Source organism: Ursus arctos, unplaced genomic scaffold (assembly GCF_023065955.2).
Source record: "Ursus arctos isolate Adak ecotype North America unplaced genomic scaffold, UrsArc2.0 scaffold_15, whole genome shotgun sequence".
Taxonomy (NCBI): domain Eukaryota; kingdom Metazoa; phylum Chordata; class Mammalia; order Carnivora; family Ursidae; genus Ursus; species Ursus arctos.
In genome coordinates this window covers 22,026,278-22,048,407 of record NW_026622819.1, presented here as the reverse complement: position 1 = coordinate 22,048,407, position 22,130 = coordinate 22,026,278, and the positions used below count along the sequence as shown (strand labels likewise).

Sequence of the window (22,130 nt, the reverse complement as noted above, 5' to 3'; positions counted from 1 at the left end):
TAGGAATATGGAAACTAAATGAATGTTTAATATGCTGTGATAATCTATTATCACTTTCCCCACTGATTGGAGAACTTTGGTTAATTGGCTAATCTATTAATTAAATAGCAGTATTGGAAATTTTCACTGTACACTTGTTTATTTACTTTGGATTCATTATTGTGTGTGTATATTTGTGTATATATGCATATGAGACAGATGCTGATTTATTATGTAAATATAACATATTTGAGTGCCCCCAAATCAAAAGAATAGATCAAAAAATGGTATTTATTATTTTCGTTGATGGTATTTTCAATTAAGAAATTAACAAAAATAATTATATCAAAGGAATATTTGTATGCTGACCCACTTACTGGATTGGAGACATGAATTATAAGTAAAATTCTAGACAAATTCTTAATTCAATTTTTCGTAGACATCCCTTTTTTTCATTTTATTTAATTTAAATGCGATTAATTAACATATAATGTACCGTTGGTTTCAGAGGTAGAGGTCAACGATTCGTCAGTCTTATATAATACCCAGTGCTCATTACATCACATAGACATCCCTTTTTAATATAAGTTTAATTTTCTAAAATAATTAAAAATAAATGTGATTTTAAAATTCTTTTTATTTCAAAAACACAGCTAAAATTATTCTGTAATAAAGAACAAATATTACCAGTTTCATTTGAATTTTCTGTCACAAAAGTTGTTAAACTTATGGCTTACACAGCTAACATACCATCCTCTTTTATGTAAATGAGCTACAAAATAACAGACATTTCACATATCATATTTGAGGATTTTTTCCAATACTAAAATTTTATCCTATCTTTATTAGTTATTGAATTTAAATTGGACTTTTATCAACTTATTTTTCATTCTCCATATTAGTGCAGCAGAATCTAGACAGCTAAATATATCACAGCATTAGTGAAGACCTATATAGCTCTGTCATAAATGAATTCTGGCTGTCACAATGGAGCTGTAAATTCAACACACCTCAAGCTAGGGCTCTATGCTGTTAGACATATATTTGGGGTTCATACTTTGCAATGTATAGATAATTATTATATAACATTATCTTTTTTATATGACATTACCTTTGAAATATCTTTATAATATATATAAATTCACATATGCACAAAAAATAGTCACTGTTCTATAAAGAAAGAGTTCTCATACCGATGTTAAGAAAAGGAAAAAGTGTACGAGAAAAGCTTCTTTATTAATAGTAAATCGTGGAAGGGAACTTTATAGCTTTACATATAGGATTTGGAAAACATCCCAGATTCAGTTCAAAGAACACTGAACCCTGTCAAAGCAGGATGGTTTGTCTTCTCTAAGTGGTCTTCATTAACTGTGGGTTTCATTCCTTGTCCTTCTAATGACATATCAAAAAAGGTTACAGAAAGTTATTAGAGAGGTTACGTAAGAAGCTTTCTAGATTATCCATTTTAAACAGGCAAAAGAAATAATAAAAGCAGAATACAGTCATGTCATTAGCTAAAAAGTCCAACAAAAATATAAAATGAGATTCCATGGTACTTTTCTAATATACAGTCACCTTTTTAGTAATTGGGGTTCTATGCCTCCCTTTGTTATATTTGTAATAAAAAGAGCCAATAATTCTCACCTCACTGGAAAAAAAAAGAGTATGTTTTTTACTAACTTCTTTGCTAAGTCTTAGGTATATCTCTGTGTGTGTGTGTGTGTGTGTGTGTAGATTGTCTGCACGAAGATAGATAATTTAATTTTTGAAGTAGAATGCCACTGATTTTCTTCTACATTTTTTTAGAAACCCTAATCCACATGGTAACTAGCAGTATGTGAATTTCCTATTATTCTCCACAGTAAGCAAGGAATGTATATATGCCCTATCTGCTTTACACTTGTTTAAAAATGAAAAAAAAAAAAAAGGTAAGTTTTGATGGCCTCAGTTTCTTCCTCTATCAGACAGTAGGATATGTAAGTGAGGTGCCAAGGCTCTCTGCTACCAGTGGCAAGTTGTACAAGCAACACTGTTTGGTTGAGTAAAATATTTAGGCTATGAAAAATGGACAAGATACCTACACTTGCTTCCGTATGACTATATGCTAACGACCTTATGCTGCTATATCTATTTTATAGGGATGAAATAAGTTTGTTCAGTCATACACATAAAAGTGAGTGTAAATGGTGAGAAAAAAGAGGAAGAATAAGGGTGTTGGCCAATATAAGCTGAAGGAACATATGCTAAGAAAAATATAGCCTGAAGGAAATTGTTTGTATCTGTCTTATAACCACCAACTATGAGTAGAAACCATTATTGACCAATAAAAATGATTTAAATTATTTTTTAAAAAGTAAGAACAAATAGTATCCAAAAGAGAAAGAAGGAAAAGAATTATGTGTCTCCTCCTCTAGACCTTCTTCTAATTTTTGCTTCTAGTATTTGCCTTTTTACCCAGTGAAGATCAACTACAAAGGTATCTAGTCCACGTGAACTGTTGTCTCTATTTTGTAGGTAAGCATGTAATATTATTATAGTTATAATATTCCTAAACATGTCTTAATAATTATTTAGCTTTTCCATTCATTGTTTGGTGTGTGTGTGTGTGTGTGTGTGTGTGTGTGTGTGTTAGAGAGAGAGAGAGGGAAAGAAGTGGGTGCATTAAGGGAAAGAGGGAGAAGAAGTGGGGTTTGTTGACTGCTATGTTCTAGAAACAGCATTTCACAAACATTATTTTATTTATTCTCATGAAATCTACAATTCCCAAGTTTCAGTTGAACAAATGAGTTTCAGATGGGTTAAGCAAGTTATTCAAAGATACTTGGCTTATGCTTGTCAAGTCAGTTCAAGTATTCTGGCCTTTAACAAACCATGTTTGTTAAACTATGTAAAGTAGCAATAAATTCTTTCTGTGGAACACAAGATTTAAAGTTCAAGTAGTTTAAAAATAGACTTACTTCTAAAAATACATGTTTTCTGCTAAAATATATCCTTTCTACTAAAACAGTTTTATGAAAAATATCATAATGAGAATTCTATTATCTAGGAATAGGATTTGAAAATCTCAAAACTACTAGTTACTAAAATTATTATAATGTGGTAAGAGAATCTTCTAATTGTAGCTACTAGAGATGCTGTTGTTCTCATAGCTGATCATAGCTACCATCACTCTGCCTTTCACAAATAATTCCCCCCACATCACTGTCTGACTAGGGACCCCAGATTTCTTTGTCTCGTCTTGCTCTTGATTTGTATCTGAGTTAATTTTCCCCCAATTCTTCAATAAGTTCTGGAAGCTGAATTTCATTCTCGTATGCACAAAGGTAAATTGCAGTAATATGCTACATGTCAGTTTCTTCAAAGGAATTCTAATAGGTTCCTGATGAAAGTTCATAAAAATCTCTTCTGATATTACACTGATATTCTTTTCATTATGCATTGTCACTAAATGATGATAAGATAATTCTTGGTCTCAACTAAAGACCTGACTTTTCCTAAAAAAAGAACCCATGAAACTAATTGCCAATCAAAAATCAGGTTATTAAGACTATACTCAGAAATAAAGGACTGTATAAGGAATAGGAGTCATAACTTTCTAATTCAGTACGTACTTATTTTTATGTCTGCTTAATATCATTCCTTAAAACAGGCAAAGACAGTTAACATATTAGAGATGATTACTAGAATTATATGTAAAATATAGCTAATTTAAAATATAAATTAAAATCATATATATTTTTACATAATTTGATGGGAATATATTTCTAAGAAATCTAAAACATACACACAATTTATACTACTTATATCTCTTCCTGCTTTTATGATTTAAATGTTGTTAAAGTATAGGTATATACATATATATTAAATAAATATATTTAGATACATATATATAAATTCTATTACCCTAAAGATATTATAATGTGATTTTCATTCTTTTCTATATTTCTAATGTCATTTATCATTTAAAAAATGTGCCATTTAAGAAGTCATTAAAACATATATATTTGACTCAGGACTAATATATATACATAGAAAATCACATGTCAAATATCCAAAACAGACTGTATTTGGGAAGGACTGCCTTTCCTCTTTTTATTTAATGCCTAGAAAACAGATAACCTTTATTTAATTATTCAATTGTTTGTTTAATTGAAGTGTTTTGACATACAATACTATATTAATTTCAAGTGAACCATATAGCAATTCAATATTTATATACATTGTGCAGTGATCACTAGGATAAAACTAGATTTAAATAACCTCTCATAATCAAAACTCATAACTATATATATGAGGGCATTTGTGAGAAGTCTTGGAGATGGCAATTTCTCTGGAAGGGAAGAGTGAAAAAAAGAATCACCCATCTTAATGTTCTATGAAAATCTACAGCTGGTCCAGTTAAGTGAATATTCCAGCACCTGGAGGAAAATTGTCCCACTTGCCCACATGGCACTAACTGATGAAAGTCCAAGATATACTAGTTTCATTATTGCTCTTAATCTTTGTCCAATTGTACTTTGTAGAGTAATGGCTGTCTCTATTCAAGCAAATCCGATGGAGGCTCAGAAATAAGAGGCTCCTCACCGTCCTCAGCAGAGAGGTCTCTGACTGACAGACCAAGATTAGCCCTGAGTTCTCTAGAAAAGGAAATCACACTAAGGATCATAGCTTGCCAATTCTCCAACATAGATGTATAAGAAGTCCCAACTGTACGGCTGCTGAGGCATTCTATGCTTTCTGATTTGGGAAAGTCAAGAAAGATTAGAACTACTTTATGCAAACTCTGAAGAAGAAAAGCCTGTGGAGGGAAATCCTCTTGAGCTTGTAAAAAATCAAATAGTAAGAGCTCTTGGGCAGATATAAAAAGAAAGTGTTTGGAATTAACAGATAAAAATAGAAAGCAATTGTAAAAAATCATTTTTACATTAAAATTCAAAGAAAGGAAAACAGAATGGGTACCTTGAAAATACAATTAAAGATGTTAAAATTTTGTTGCAGGAATTATATGACAGCATAGAACAATACACACTGAAATCATGATGGAAAAGAAAGAGATATATAATACAATACACTCTGGATAGCTATGTGCAAATGTTGTACAGCACATCTCTGGACCTTATCTATCTTGAATAGTTGACACTCTGTACTTGAACAGCAACTCCTGTTTCCCCTGCCTCCAGCACCTGGCAACAGCCATTCTACTCTCTGTTTTTATGAGTTTGATGATATTAGATTCCTCAGAGAAGTGGAATCATGCAGTCTTTGTCTTTCTGCAACTGGCTTATTTCACTTAACATGAGATCCTCAAGGTTCAACCATGTTATTGACTGAAAATAAACTGGATAATTTGCTAGAATAAATCACTATATCATACACTGATATAACACTGTATGTTAACTATACTAGAATTAAAGCAAAAAAATATTTGCTAGAATAATTTGCAGAAATCCAAGTCTACTAAAACTAAAATGAAGAACAAAATAAAAATTTTTAAAAACTGGTGTTAAAGTTTCATTGGTCTGGATCAGAAAACAACAGCAACAATAATAACAATGAATAAGGGTGCATATCAATGAAAAGGGATTGAATAACTACAGGATGGTGTCAGTACAATATATCTTATATGTAGGTAAAGAATATGCAATTCTATATCAATAACTTTATTTTACACTGAAATGAGATGACATGAAACACTGTTTCAGGCATTCTGTTGGTGGCAAAATGTATTCATTCTACATATACATGTACATCTGCTCAGAGGCACGGAGAGAGGGAAAGAGAGGACAGACAAGGAACTGAGCATAATGGAATCATTAAGGTACCACTTACTGTGGATGTTGTCTCAGGTTTAGCCTCATTGGTCTGCTGTTGGCCAGAAGACCAATGCTTTTCAGATTTCCAAATCGGTTACAGGCTTTACTCCTGCTGAATTCAGATAAACTGCTTAAATCATTTAAAAATACCTTGAACATAAATTGTGGTAGGGGTAACTGAATAATAGCTTTTAAATACGTTCAACTTTATGTTGCACTTATAACTAGGAATATTTTTTTCTCACTCAAAATAATAGACAGTGATGATTAGGAAAATAGATGATAGTTCATTGTTTCATAAACATAAATATAAATTATTTATAATATTTTATTTAGTTTAAACAAAACAACTTAAGTTTTTAAAAAAGATTTCATTTATTTCTCTGAGAAAGAGAGAGAGAGTGGGGAAGGGGAGAGAAGCAGAGGGAGAGGGACAAGTGGACTCCCCAATGAGCACGGAGCCCATCTAGGGGCTCGATCCCAGGATTCTGAGATCACGACCTGAACCGAAACAAAGTTGGACGCTTTAACCGACTGTACCACCTAGGCATCCCAAAACCATTTAAATTTTTGATTTAATCTAATATACTTTTCTCCTACTTGAATGTCAGCTGCATGAGGGCAAGGGCTTTCAGGCATTGTCCACAGCGCACAGAACGGATCCAGGTACACATTAGGCCCTCACTGCATACATAAAATTAATGAATATGTAAAAAGCAAATGACAGAATCAAATACTTACAACCCATAGAAATGACTGCTTATTTTTGGAAAGAAAGGGGATGGTACAGGGGAGTAAAAGAAAAGAGGATCAAGGGAGAGAGAGAAAGAGGGAGGAAGGGAAGGAAGGGAGGATGGAATGAAGGAAGGAAAGAAAGAAGGAAGAATGCAAATAGCCTTACGGAATGCATTTTGTCTTATTTGGCAAGGTGCTATATTACACAGAATTCATAAGCACCAAGCTGACTTTCTTTTTCCCAGTTGGAACAAAAAGAATTCTTATGTCAATTTCAAATTGAAAATCTCTTTCAATTCTTCAAACAGTTGGTAACCTGAATGTTTGTAATTTGAATAAAAAGTAGGATGATTTCCAAGGAGGAATTGAGATTTTAAAATTCAGGTCTCTCAAATGGGAATAGGAGAGCAGTTCTCTGTTTGTGAAAAGCATTGCCTGCTGTTTTCATTAAACAGTAACTGTGCTGTTTTTGAACCTTTGCCCCATAAAAATAGAAAGAAAAAAAAAAAAAAGAAGATCAAAGGAATTCAAGTCAAACAGTTGGAGTTTTTGGTATAGCTGTCATATTTTACCAAAATGTCAAGTACTTAAATGCAGATGGTTTATGTTCACTGCTATTTTAAGAGCGACATTCCTTGGATTGAAGCCGGTATTGATGAAAGAGATGCGCATTCCCACCTCCTCAGGAGCTGGAGGAACTCACCCGTAGGAGAAGTATAAAAGCAATGAAAGCACCTGCTCGGAGCCGGAGAGGATGCTGTCTGGCAATCTATAAGCTGTTTGCTTCCTTAGCTGTGCCTCCGAACTACTTAATAAAGAGCGTATAGGAAAACAGATCATGTTAGATCTCAATGAACAGCAAAAACAAGCAATTCAACAAGCATTTACGTTGAAGGTGTGTTTATTAATATATTTGCAATGAAATTTGTAAACATTCTACCTAACCACAAATGTACTATTTATTTTTTCAGTTAGTTTAGATGTTCCATTTAACTCCTATAAATTACGCAATGATAATAAGGTAGTTAGCAAGAGCTGATCACAAAATGTTAAATGAGATCCTAATTTGCAAACACGGTTTTGTATTTATTAAAAATTACTAACAAAATCCCACCTTGCATTTTATGGTACTTAAATTATGGCGACAAATTCTAATCTAGAGATCTGAATAAAATATGTGGAATCAAACACTTCGGTTTTTTTATGATTTTTTTAAAAGATTTATTTATTTATTTGAGAGAGAGAGAAAGAGAGAGCTCACACACATGGGGGGGGGGACGCCGACTCCCCACTGAGCAGGAAGTCAGATGTGGGGCTCCATCCCAGGACCCTGGGATCATGACCTGAGCCGAAGGCAGATGCTTAGATAACGGAGCCACCCAGGCACCCCAAATACTTTGTTAAAAGTAAAGAAATTGATTTCTGGTTGATGTTGAAAGGCAGAGTGGATAAGAGGAGAGACATGGAGCCCAAGCATCTAGTTTCCATCCCAGGGTTCTTGTGTGTTAAAGGACACACATGCTTATAACAGCAACTTGCAGATAGCAATATATAGTCTTTCTTTGTTATTCACTGATTTTCTCCAAAACGTGCATGGAAATCCCACATCGATGCTCACAGGGTTTTCATGATCATTGGCAGACATGTGCAGAGTAGGAAAAAAATTAGAATCACCTGACATGCACATCTTCATCTCAGGTCCAACAAGGTGACATTTTGCCTTCTGGTATCAGCTCTCATGCTATACAAGTATCCTCTTTGCAGTCTATTTAACATCACATTCTTTTGTCTCTTTGTACTTTTTGTGGGTCATTTCACTGTTTAAAATGACCCCAAGTGTAGTCGTGAATTGCTGTCTAATGTTCCTAAGCACAAGATGTGGTGTAAAGAGAAGTACATATAAAACAAGGTTATATATTAAATGTTTGCCTAAAATGTTCTGACTAGAGGTGAGAAACTAAACTTTTTATTTTCCTTAGGAGCAATGGCAATACTCACCAATTCATTGTTTGCATTGACATCCTAGAACACAGCTACTGTAAATAACAAGAACTCACTATATATATATATCAAACATCGAATATACTATGAATTATATAGTAACACTATGAAATACATTATAAACTCTATATAAGTATCTGTTACTTGTAATGGTTATTTTATTTTATTTTATTTTACGTGTCAATGTGACTGAGCCATGAGGAGGCAGGGTATTTGACCAAACATTATTCTGGGTGTGTCTGTGAAGAAGTTTCTGGATGAGATTAATATTTGAATTGGAAGACTGAATAAAGCAGATTTCCCTTCCTATTGTGAGTGGGTCTCATCCAGTCAGTTGAAAACCTAAATAGGACAAAAAGCCTGAGTGAGAGGAACTCCTGCCTGACTGCTATGAGCCAGTGCATTGGTCTTTTTTGGCCTTCAGATTCCAACTGAAACATTGATTCTTTTTGGGTCTTAGGTCTACCAGCTTTCAGATTGAAACAGCATCAGCTCTCCTGCATCTCAGGCCTTTGGATTCAGACTGGAACTATAGATTGGCTCTTCTGGGGTCTCTAGTTTGGAGACTGCAGATCCTGGGACTTGTCAACTTTCATAATTGTATGAGTCAATTTCTTATAATAAAACTCTACATCTATCTTATCTATGTATCTACCCATCTATCTATCCATTCATCCTATTGATTCTATTTCTCTGAAAAGTCCTGACTAATACACTAGTGTGTGTGTGTCTGTGTATAAATACATCTGTTGTACATGAGAAGTGTAGCCAGTTGTTTCTTCAGTGCTTTAGACCTGGTGGATTTGTGGGCGGGTGGCTTTGTAGGAGCCATGCTGTAGAGACCTCTTTACTTATCACCCTTTTCCTTCAGCTGGAGCTCAGGCAGCTAGAGATGGCCCTGGCATTAGCCAGCCACCCTGGCATAGCTGGGGCTGGGAACCCCCTATTCCTCTCTTCTAATTACTTACCATCCAATGACCACCATGCTAAGGTGTTTGATGTGAATCCATTTGTTTTGTGTGTTTTTTAATAAACATGAGTATGATTTATATATATTTTTAATTTAAACATTTTAAATTTTCATAAGTATTATGTTATATATTTTACCTTCTCCCCCTCCCCAGAACACTCCAGAGCTGGCTGACTTAAATTCAGGAACCGCTTTTGGCTATAGACATTCATGTTTAAGGAATGCTCCAAATTACACTAATTACCCTTTCTCTTGGTTTTTCATGGAAGAAGAAATAGATGACTTTCTGACCTCTTTATTTTTCTTTTCTTTCCTAAAAAGGGGTGACTATGGCAATAACAAAGCACATAACACATTCTCACCAAATGCAAAGATTACCCTTAAAGGTCTTCCCTTTTCTCACCCCTTGAGGACATAGTTCTCCCACACCCAATTTCTCTCACCCAAAATGTGTTTGCAGCAAAGAGACTTGTATGCATCTGTCTAGCAATGACATATATATATATATATATATGTATATACACAAATAAATGTCTCCAAATAAAATATAAAATTACATGACTAAAATAAAGCCAAGTATCTCAGCCACAAGCAACGGGGAGTGATTGCATGAGTCAGTAAACAAAACATCTACTTCAGCAGCAAGAGGCTGTGAGGTGAGGGGAGGAAAAGGCATCTTGAGAGAATTCGTCCTTCAGCACCAGTACCACAGAGAATCAGGAGGGGAGCAGGAGGAGAGAGCCATGGCTCCATGGATGGTCTCCGCTGGAACACTTCAGGGGCTCTTCTGTGGATCTGTTAGAATCAGATAGACATTCTTTTGGCCTTTTCTTGGTCTGGTTGTTGCCAGCAGGTGAACAGAAGTGAGTCACTAGTCACTGCTTAGTCATTGCCACCACGGATCTTCAGCAGAATCTTCCAGCAATCCCCTGGTCAATTCTTTGTTCCTGCTCCTCTCATGGCCTTGTTGAACCTTTTGGCAAAAAAGGTTGAGGTATGCTTGAAACATTTCACCACCAGCAGCATTGCCTGCTCCAGGTCACCAGACATCTCCCAGCAGATGTTCTTCTCAATGTCTTCACCTGTCTTCTCTGATACTCATTGAAAACCGCCACCAGGTCAGTCTGACTCTGCAAGCACAGAACTGTGTTCAACTTGGACTCCCATATTCCCAGGAAGTCCTCCCCAGCCATAGTTAGCGCCTCCACATGTCTCTAGATGAGTGGCAAATCCGCTTTTGTGCTCTCACCTGGTTTTCCAGAGAGAGAGTGATGAAAAGCTTCTGGAGGTGTTCTCACTTGTTGTCTTGAATAGCCTCCTCTAGGGTCTTTTAGAATTCTGTTTTGTGGGCTCTCCTCGATTCCTGGATGCGCTCATTGCTGTGGGGGGTGAGGATTTCAATCAGGCAGGCTTCATCGGTGCAGGCCTCCTTGAAGACATCCCTCCTCTCACAAACATCAGAGAGGATGAGGTCTTCATCACAGTCAAGATGTCTTCTCAGAGTTTCTTGACAATTCAGATTTCAGATCTTTGATCGAATCCTGGAGCCGTCCTGAAGGACTGGAGGATCTGCTGACACCACTTGGAGCAACTCTCCAGGCAGCTGCTGAAGGCCTGCGCCTCAGCCCTGAAGCCTTTCTGAGCCTTCCACAGGACCTTGCCATCTCTCGGGGGGTCAAAAGCAGGAATATATGTTATGGTGTCTTGTAAAGATTGAGGAAACCCATTCTTAGCAAAGTTTATGTTTCATTTTTCTGGAAAGTAGGATGTACAGTGGAATGACAGGTGGAATACTGAGAGTAAATTCTGTTGGTAGTGTATTTTATATTTAATGTAGTATATGTGCTAGGATTTCCATATGTCTGTTCTTGAGGAAAAGTTATAGTGAAGGCAATGGGCTTATAGGCTATGAATAATGTCACATGTGTACATACGTTAATTAGCAATTGGTGCAGGTAGGGTAGAGTTAAGGGCCTCAGTGCTAGATAAAGAATAGCTATGAATTATGAATAAGATGAAACTATTCATTAGTTGAAATGGTTCACTGAATTATTATATATCACTCTTACTGCACATATGTGAAGTTGGCACTTAAAAAAAATATCCCTGTATTTATAAAGTGTACCAACTTGTTTTCCTCTGGAGCTTCAGGTGTTACCTGATGTAAAACATGGTTTAGAGTTAATAAAAACAAGAAAGAAAAAGCTTTCATTTTCTTCCCACCAGATGAATAAACCCTTAGTCTGAACAATTCATGTTTCAGCATGACTTTTATTAACACATCACAGTTTAGTTCAGTTTTGTCTTAGATTAATCACATGGTAGTATTGATGACTCTTAATGGGACAAAACTAAAGAAACAAAAACTTTAAAAATCCAATAGTATTTTGTAATCAGGTAATAGGAAACATATAATGATTTGACAGAGACTTATAAAAATTTTCTTTTATTTCTGGGGCTCCCGGGTGGCTCAGTCAGTTAGACATCTGTCTTCGGCTTAGGTCATGATCCCAGGGTCTTGGGACGGAGCCCCGATTCGGGCTCCCTGCTCGGGAGGGAAGCCTGCTTCTCCCTCTCACACTCCTCTTGCTTGTGTTCTCTCTCTCGTTGTCTCTCTCTGTCAAATAAATAAATAAAATTTTTAATTTTTTTTTCTTTTATTTCTAAATGCCTTAGAGAATTTATATGAAGGAAAAGTTACCAAAAGTTACAAAAAAATTCTTTTTAACCTCAGAAGTTATTGATCACGTAATCTTATTTTCTATAATCAAGATGGGGAGTGTGAAGGCAAATTTAAAGCACACATTCCTAAGAGTCCTCTCTAAAAGATAATGAGATTTCTTTTGAGAACATCACAATTAAGCAACATATTTTATTTTTTTCCTGCTGTGGGATTTTTTAAGTGGAATTAAAGGAATGTATTAGAATATATTCAATATTCTTATTTCTATCTTTAAATTGTGCTTTTAAATTTGTATCAGACATCATTTTTATTTTTAATATTAACATGTTTAAAATTGGCATTTTCTCTAGGGATCTAATGCACAACATATGGTTATAGTTAATAGCACTGTATTATATACTTGAAAGTTGCTAAGAAAGTAGATCTTAAATGTTCTCAACACACACACACAAAAGAAGGTAATTATGCCATGTGATGCAGGTGTTAGCTAATGCTTTGGTGTTAATCATTTTGCAACACATAAGTATATCAAATCAGCATATTGTACATCAAAAACTTGCACAATGTTGTATATCAATTATACCTCAATAAATTGGGGAAAAAAATTGAAATGAACATTTCCATAAAAATAACTGGAAAAGTCTAAGGCAAAGCAAGTGATCAACTTTACCATTTAAAAAAAAAATACCCACGTAAGACTTCTTCCAATTTCTGCACGTATGTAAAAAATGGCATAGCACAAAGGCACTAGAAGTATCTAAATAACATAAATAGAATATATTTCAATATTTAGGACCATCTGTATCACAACCTATTCATCTAAAGAACCAATCCCATGATGTGGTATTTTTAGTAAGTAGAATATTGCTACCCAACACCCCACCAAATGCCCACACCTTAATCTTTGAAACATATGAATATACTCCTTTACATGGCTAAAGGGACATTGCATATATGATTAAATCAAGACATGCAATGAGGCGATTATTCTGAATTATTGGAGTAGGCCTGATACAATCCCAAGTGGAAGTCAGGAGGGTAAAGCGTGAGAGAAAAGGAAGAAGCAGAGGTCAGAGTGATATGGAGCCATAATCCAAGAAATGTGGGCAGCTTCTAGAAACTGGAGAAAACAAGGCAATTGATTCTTCCCTAGAGCACCTAGAAGGAACATAACTTTGCCAATACCTTGATCCTAAAAGTTCTAAACTTGAGAATTATAACACATTCATGTTATTTTGAAACCACTAATTTTGTGATAATTTATTAAAGTAATAATATAAAGCAAATAGGATATTCAAGAATAAGAAGGTAATATGAATGAATATTAGAGCCATATATAAAGGACTGGAAACGATTAACATTTTTTAAGACTTTATTTACTTGAGAGAGAGAGTGAGCAAGAGAGAGAGAAAGCAGGAGCAGGGGGAGGGGCAGAGGGAGAAGGAGAAGCAGACTCCCTGCTCAGCAGGGAGCCCAATGTGGGGTTTATCCTGGGAGTCTGGGATCATAACCTGAGCCAAAGACAGATGCTTAACTGACTGAGACACCCAGGTGCCCCACAATTAGCATTCTTAATTCTATCATATTATGTTAGTCACCATACACTACATCCCCGGTTTCCGATGTAAGGCTCGATGATTCATTAGTTGTGTATAACACCCAGTAGCATTCTTAATTCTAAAAGATATTCATTTAGGAAATTCTATCAGCTATGGTGGGAATCAGAATTTTCCCCATTTATTTTCTGTTTCAAGTAATATCTATTTTTGCTCCCAGTTAGGGTCTTTGGAAAGTGTTTACGATGTGGCTTTTCCGTTTTTTCAGTCAATAGATGGTGCTTACTTCCTCATTCACTGAATGTTTCTTTGGTAATAGAAGTACGGTAGATTTGGTTTTGCAATAGAAATATGCTCAGGTCAGCCTAGTAGAGGCATGAGCAGGGGAGAAGAATTGTAGTTGAGATCAACCTAAACAAGCTATCCCCTCGTCAACCTACCCAATAGACTGTAGATGCCTGAGGACTCTCAGCTGAGATCAGCAGAGACCAGAAGAATAGATTCAGCCAATCTCAGACTAAATTGCCAAGGAACAGAATCCTGGGCAAAATAATTATTGTTTTAACCCACGTATTCGTGTAGTTTGTTACAAAGCAGTAACTAACCAATAGATGTTTCTCCATGAAAACCATGAAATGTAAACAAGATTCCAAGATGACTGAGAAAAGAATACAGCTTCTAAGGATGGCATATTTTCAATGCCTACCATAAATATGGCCTACAAATGTCTGGATGTAAAACAGATTTTTGTGAGGAAATCGACTTCAGCGTGCTAAGCCTCTGATATGTCAGGTATATTTGTCATAGCACAGCCTATTCACTTTCACTTTTAAAGGTGTAAATGTAGTTAAAGATTGAATTTGTCATAAATATACTCCAACACGGATGGCCAACATATATTGAAATATTATTGTTTGTCAGGCATTGTTCTGAAGGCTTCCTTCACAAGTTTAAATGTTTTTAGTGCCCTAAAAATCTATATGAGTTATGTGTCATGATTATTTTCATTTTGAAGACACGAACACTGAAGTATAAGAGAGTTAGTAAACTGCCTAAGATTGCACGACTTATAGTTTCTAGGGCCAATAATTGATGAGTAAAATATAAATGTATTTCTAATCAATCTACCACAACATTTGTCTCAAAAACAAAATGAACAAACAAAACCTAATTGGGTTCTAATCTGTTTGTTTCCTGTCAGTTCCACACACAATAACCACATTCAAAATTCTGTATTAGATATCATGAGTTTAATTTACTCATATTTTTAACTCATATTTCTTTTTCTCAACTTCATGGCAATTAATTGGAGACCATTAGCTTACAATGTGAAGACATATTTGTTGTGGATTGAATCTTGTTCACCAAAATATATGCCCAGTTCATAACTATCAGTGAGTGATTTTATTTGGAAATAGGGTCACTGCAGTTATAATTAAGATGTAAGTCAAGAAGTCTTAAGATTCAGGATTGACCCTAAATCCAATCACTGGTGGCCTTACAAGAAGAGACAAAGATATACAGAGACACATAGGGATAATAGCATGTGAAAAAAAGAGGCAAAAATGGAGTTAGGCATCTACTGGATAAGGACTGTCATCAAACTGGGAGCTGGGAGAGAGGCATGGAACATCTTATCCCTCAGAGCTTCCAGAAGGAGTGAATCTTGTTGATGCTTTGTTGATTTTGGACTTCTAGCCTCTAGAACTGTAGGAGAATAAATTTTTGTTTTAAGCCACTTTGTGGTACTTTGTCATGGCAGCCTTAGGAAACTAATATAATACAGCTGACCTAAACTTTGCCAGGAGTATTTTTATTCATCAAGCAATTTCATTTGGCACCAGTCCTTGAACTAATAATCTTTGCAATTCAGGCATATACTAGACTGGACTGAAATATTTTTCATTCAGATTTCACTTAAAACCCTTATGTTCTGGGGACTAAAATTAGTCAGCTGTTCTAACCTTGTAAGCCTCTAAATGTGTAACCTGTCTTTATTTACTTTTGTTTCTCCTTGCAAATTGGACTTTTTTCTCCCCCGAGCTCATCTCTTGTAATATTTTGTCAGATGCAGCCTGTAGTAACCAACATTTTTCCCATCTAAATTTCTGTGTTCCAACATTTATCTCTAAAGTTCTAGTTTCGGTAGGGCTATACGATTCTTGAAAATTTATCAGACAACAAAATGACTACACATTTTTTCAACAGCATTACATTAAAACACTTTCCCAGCCTCAATGATCACTTTCCTTACTCTTTATCTCTTAAAGGATGCATAGGGAGAGTTCCCTGGAGGCTCTCTTATAAGGACATTAATCCTACTCATAAGAGTTCCACCCTAATGACCTTATTACTACCCAAAGGCTCCACTACCTAATAACTATCATATTGAAGGGCAGGATTTCAACATATGAATTTTGGAGGGATGCAAACATTCTATCCATAACGATGGATATAAAACTTAAAACTTAAAACAGTGCTGGGAATAAGGACATCCATATGTCATCCCAAGTTGAAAGGGAACATGATATAAGAAAACAGTAGTAATGTCTATCAAAGTATATCTATGTAAGGGGATATTTAATTGATATTTCTGACTGACCGATGAAGCTTTATAAAATTTAAAGGAAAAAAGCAAGAAACAATATTTCAAGTATCTAAAAAATAGCAAAAACTATTCTGGTCATTCTGTGAATTAATGAGGTTTGATAAATAGTTTTTTCAAAATTCTAAACATTTGCTAACATGGCTCATACCTTAGAATTCCACCATATATATTTTACTTTATTTATGAACACTATCTGAACAGGAAATTATATAAAACAGAAAAGTAGTGTCATATCTAAACTATACATATATGTGCAATAATTGTACCAAATAAAAGTATATCACCATATGTTAAAAATGTATATGTATATATAGGTTTGTTTATTACATATAATATGATATAATATAATACGTAATATATATATAATATTATAATATAAGATATTCCTTATTCCAGCTCTGTGTGTTTGTGTGCGTGTATTGCTATTCTGAATTTCTTGGAATACATAGCAATTTTAAGGTGAAATCTAGGAGAAAGATTAGTCAAATACAATGGCATGTACTTCCAGATGTCTTGTCCCAGGGGCTGTTCGATCTGACTGCGGCACATAAGGAACACAGCTAGGGACTCTACGCATCATCGATGCTGGATTATATTTACAAAGACCAGACTGAACTTCTGAATGATCATATTGAATAGAATTTCACTACTTTCTCAACATCTGCTCAAGGAAATTTGCATAGATACCACATGTGCAAACTAGCAGATAAAGCTTCAGACACGTCAGACATTTTAAACTGAGTTTTGTACAAATTTCCTTAATTGAACCAGTAGGCCTACTTTGATATTCTTTTGGTCTTGAGAGAAATTCTACCTCTTCTATTACTTAGAGAAATCCTGTAATTGAAAAATATAGTTAAGTTGCTTGAAAGAGAAAGTAAGTTTGATAACAGCAACTCAACGGTGTAAAAAGTGTAAACAGTGTAAATAAAACAATAAAGAGTGTAAATAAAAAAGAAACAAACAAAAACTTTACATATGAGATGTTTTAATGAGGCTGAGCAAAAAAGTCCTTTTGCTTTTTGGTATTTTAGTGACTAAGAGAGGTATTCTAGGCAATCATTAAATTAAATGCGCCCAGGGGTGCCAGGGTGGCTCAGCCGTTAGACGTCTGCCTTCAGCTCAGGTCATGATCCCAGGGTCCTGGGATCGAGCCCTGTATTGGGCTCCCTGCTCTTCTGGGAGCCTGCTTCTTCCTCTCCCACTCCCCCTGCTTGTGTTCCCTCTCTCGCTCTCTCTCTCTGTCAAATAAATAAATAAAATCTAAAAAGAAAAAAAATTAAACGTGCCCATTTAAAAACTAGAATCATATTGTTTAAAGTAATTTAAAAAGGTGACTTTGATTGGCATAGCTTGAATTTGATATTGCTGTTTGCCTATCAGTGAATTGACATGTCTCATTTTGTGAAGACATGATCTCACATTTTCCATTTTTATGGCCTCATCATTTTACATTGTGGAATTTGGCAAGGCAGATGGAGGGGTGGAGTCCTTGTTTCTGATTAAAAGAATCAGTTGCTTTCTTTAGTGATTTTCCTACCACTTTGAAATGTTTAATTATACAATAGAAACATTCTTAATTTCCAAGGCTTAAAATATATCTTTGCAGAACATTTTGTAAAATAGTTACACACCCTACATTCATTAACCCCCAAATGTGAATCATCTGTTTTCACAGAAGATAAAATAGAGGGCTCTTTATTATGATTCATTCAAATTATTTCCTAAATTTACAAAAATTCAATGTTTTACTTATTTATACACATATATTTTTATAAAGTGAAAAATAGCAGGTCAGCAACAATGGAAGCAGTTCATATTTCAACATAAGAAGTTGTGATATAAATCTTTGTTAGTAACCATTTTTTTCTATTCTATATAGATTATCCCAATGGCATATAACAATAAAAGATAACAGAAATATTTTTCTTAATGCTTTGATTTTTAAAAATATTAGAAGTATAGTAATAGCTAATGTCTACATAAAATTCAACATTTTAGTGAGGTACTTTCTTGTAAAAAGGACAATCATATGAACATTTAAAAAATTGATTCTCCATATGCACTATTACAGTTTTATACATTGCAGTAATGCTACATAAAATTATGAAGAAAAAAGAACTTACATTCTGTCAATACTTTGTGTCTTTAAAATGAAAATGTGTGACTATGAATACCTGTAAATCATACTATATTTTTAAAAATTTAAATATAATTTAATTATTTTTTGTTTGGTTTACTTTTTCTAAAGGTATCACCCTTTCTAGGCTACTGTCTTTATATAGGGAGCACAATTCAATATGCCCCAAATGTTTCCTATCCCATTGGGCATTTAAACCCTAAAATCAGCAGTCACGGTTTTATGCCTATTCAATACTGTAGGTTCCACATATAGTTCCTTCTCTCTTTCTCTGTTTCTTTCCTTTCCTTTCTTTCCTTTCCTTTCCTTTCCTTTTCTTCTTTCTTTCCCTTCTTTCCTTCCTTCCTTCCCTTCTTTTTCTTTCTTTCTTTTCCTTCCTTCTCTGCCTTTCTCTTTTAAATATTGGTAAAACAAATATAACATAAAACTTACTATCTTAATCATTTTTAATTGTTCAGCTCAGTAGTGTTATATATTCACATTGTTGTGAAACCAATATATAGAAATTTGCCATCCTGTAAAACTGACATTCTATACTCATTGAACAACTCCCATCCCCACCCCACACCCCAAAGGAAATGTCTCAATGAGCTCGAATAGTCTAAGTATCTCATATAAGTGGAATCATACAATATTTGTTCTTTTTTGACAGACGTATTTCACTAAACATAATTTCCTCAAGATTCACTCATGTTGTAGCATGTGTTAGAACAGCCTTCCTTTTTAGGGCTGAATAATATTCCATTGTATGTATATACCACTTTTTTTTTATTCACTGATCCATTGAAGGACATTTGTGTTGGCTTTATATTTTGGCTATTATAAATAGTGCTGCTACGAACAGTGGTGTGTAAATATCTCTTTGAGAGTCTGCTTTCGATTCTTTTGGAAATAAGCCCAGGAGTAGAATTGCTGGATTATATACTTGTATTTTTTTAATTTTTTGAGGTAATGTCATACTGTTTTTGCGTAATGGCGATACCATTTTATATTCCCACCAAGAGTGCATAAGGCTTACAGTTTTTCCATATCTTTAACAACACGTTATTTTCTGTTTTTCTTTTTTTTTTTTTTAAGATTTTATTTATTTGACAGAGAGAGAGACAGCCAGCGAGAGAGGGAACACAAGCAGGGGGAGTGGGAGAGGAAGAAGCAGGCTCCCAGAAAAGCATGCAGCCCGATGTGGGGCTCAATCCCAGAACCCTGGGATCACGCCCTGAACCAAAGGCAGACGCTTAACGACTGGGCCACCCAGGCACCCCTCTGTTCTTATTTTTGATAGTAGCCATCCTAATGGCTATGTGATGATATATCATTTGATTTTTATTTTCATTTCCCTAATGATTTGTGATGTTGAACATCTTCCATTTGCTTGTTGACTTCCATACATTCCTTGTATCTAGAAATGTCTCATTCCTGCTTTTGATCCCAGAGATTCATTAGAAATGTATTTTCCCATATATGTGTGTTATGTAGGTCCCAGCCTATTGAGATTGATATTCTTGCCTAAGAATACCTGAGTGCATTCACCTAGACCCTTTTTTATCACAGAGGGCCCCACAGACCTTCTTCCAACCCCACGGGGCCAGTGTTGTGGCCGGCCAGTCCTTGTGGTTCTTGGTATGATTTAATGATGCACTTTAGTAAAATCATCAGGTAATTTTGAAGAACAAGATTTAGTGCTCACAAGTTCTAGAGGGTACACAGCACACCCTAGGGCTACACAGTAGATAGAGAGGGAGGGAACAAGAACTGGTGTTCTGCCTTTACTAGGGTCAGAGGGTGGCATGTCTATGGTTTCATAAGTTCACTCCTTATCGGCAAATTTAAAGCATAAGAGCCAGAATTGAAGTTAAAGAACAGGAAGAAAAAAACAAAGTCATTTAAGGGGTCAACTATGTAGGTTATACAGGGTTTTTTAAAATGGAACTTCATGGGCAATGGTGGCCTTGTTCCTTATATAGTTTTTTGTGAGTGGCCGTGTCAGACAGCTGGCAATAGGTTTATTCAAGATGGATGCTTCTGCAATCAAACCCTTAATGTCAGACACATTCCCAGTTATGTGTGTGTGTGTGTGTGTGTGTGTATGTGAGAGAGAGAGAACTTGTTGGTCGGTAAAATACTTTCTTATGAGCTCATGAGGAAACAGAGTTCACATCATTTATATATAATTATACGTGTGTGTGTATGTGTATTGAGGTTTTGCCCAGATTAGACTTACATCATCATGCTGATGCTAAAATATACTTATTTGTATGTCTATAACATAAAGAATAATAAACATAAGTAAAATTCATAAAACTATACATCTCAGTTTGAAAACATTACTCATTTTTGTTGTATATGTGTTTGTGTATTTATACATATTTCTGTGTATTTGTGTAAATAATCAAGAATATGATTTCCTTCACAATGGTAGGCATTAGGACCAGTATAGAAGACATTTTTTATTTATTAAATTTTATCTGCTAAATACGATTAAGGGAGCAAATAAAATAGAAAAAAGTCACCTACTGGGGATCGGAAGTCATTAAAGTTAGAGTCACTTATATATTCCCATGAGTACAATTAAAGGTAAAACAAGCCAGTTGTATACATACGTAGCCAGAGAATGGTTGATAGTTGAAGCCTTGTTTAGTAAAATAATGAGAAAGCTGGTCCTTTTAAAAATGCTATAGAAACCAACTTGCATAATTCCCCATCTATCTCAAACTGTTTTAGCAGATAGAGTAAGACAAAATTCATCTAGAAACCCCCTTCTGTATTTCTAGCTGGAAATTAATTTAAAAAAAAAGAACCGAATCTATAACTATCACAAAATAAGTTTTATAAACTAATAATCTTAGTACTATGCTGAATGGAAATAGTGTATAGGATTCGTATTCAATGTAACTTTAGAATTTGCATAAGTTTATGGTTTATTACATTAAAAATGTTGACATAGTAATGTCACACATTATCAGATGATCCTGACTTTTAATTTATACCAATAGTTCTCTATGAAAAAGATGATTATAAAAAACACCAAACCATTGTTATAAAATAATTATCTATACTGCAAAGTACCATGAGGGTTAGGAATTAAACAATAGTCTCATTAAATGTATTAGAATATGATATCTGTTGGTCTCACTCTTGGTCTATTTATTGGTCAACCTTTTTGCTGCTATTCCTCAATTCTTTCAAATAACACTTTGTTGTAAAACAAATAAAATTCAACTAAATAATCAGATTCCATGTAATTGTTTTTTTCTAACATTATAACATATTAAAATTAATTTACTTACAGTTCAATATTAAATGCATTTTATGCATTTAATAGTATGTTATGTAATGCATCAAGCTAAGGTTCAAAAAGAATTAAACCTGTACTTTAAAAAATGGGTGGAAATGAAGGCAATTTTCTCAACTCTAGAAAAAAATAATGAAGGATTCCTCATAAATAGTAATTTTATTTATATTATTAACCTGACCCCAAAATATAAGCATAAATATATCATCTATAAAAGAATAATGTTAAATAGTTTTCAAAAATTGATCTCTTGAAAGTGGAGCTATATCTATATATTAGCTTCTTATAAAAAATACAGTAAAATAACTAAATTTGGAGGCTGTATTCATATTTGGCTCTTTTGAACATGGCTT

The 22,130-nt window shown here is 34.5% G+C and overlaps 1 pseudogene; it reads right to left on the bottom strand.

The window, feature by feature from the left end:
* Nucleotides 1-10,431: 10,431 nt before the first annotated feature.
* Nucleotides 10,432-22,130, bottom strand: part of LOC113260721 (annexin A11-like) — a 36,358-nt pseudogene continuing 24,659 nt past the window's right edge.